This window comes from Thunnus thynnus, unplaced genomic scaffold (genome assembly GCF_963924715.1).
Source record: "Thunnus thynnus unplaced genomic scaffold, fThuThy2.1 SCAFFOLD_88, whole genome shotgun sequence".
NCBI lineage: Eukaryota > Metazoa > Chordata > Actinopteri > Scombriformes > Scombridae > Thunnus > Thunnus thynnus.
The window spans coordinates 16,956-17,500 of NW_027095935.1; positions in this window are offsets into that span (position 1 = coordinate 16,956).

The following is a 545-nucleotide window of genomic DNA, read 5'->3' on the forward strand; positions in this document are numbered from 1 at the left end:
GTATGAATATCAGTACACAGCTAACTGTAGCCTCAGTCTGTATGAATATCAGTACACAGCTAACTGTAGCCTCAGTCTGTATAAATATCAGTACACAGATAACTGTAACCTCAATTTGTATGAATATCAGTACACGGCTAACTGTAGCCTCAGTTTGTATAAATATCAGTACACAGATAACTGTAGCCTCAGTTTGTATAAATATCAGTACACAGCTAACTGTAGCCTCAGTTTGTATAAATATCAGTACACGGCTAACTGTAGCCTCAGTTTGTATAAATATCAGTACACAGCTAACTGTAGCCTCAGTTTGTATAAATATCAGTACACAGCTAACTGTAGCCTCAGTCTGTATGAATATCAGTACATTGCTTCTAACTGTAGCCTCAGTTTGTATGAATATCAGTACACAGATAACTGTAACCTCAGTTTGTATAAATATCAGTTCATGGCTAACTGTAGTCTCGGTTTGTATGAATATTGATTTATTTACATTTATTTTAAAACCTCAGAACACACATTGAGGGAGAACCCTCATTTTTAAG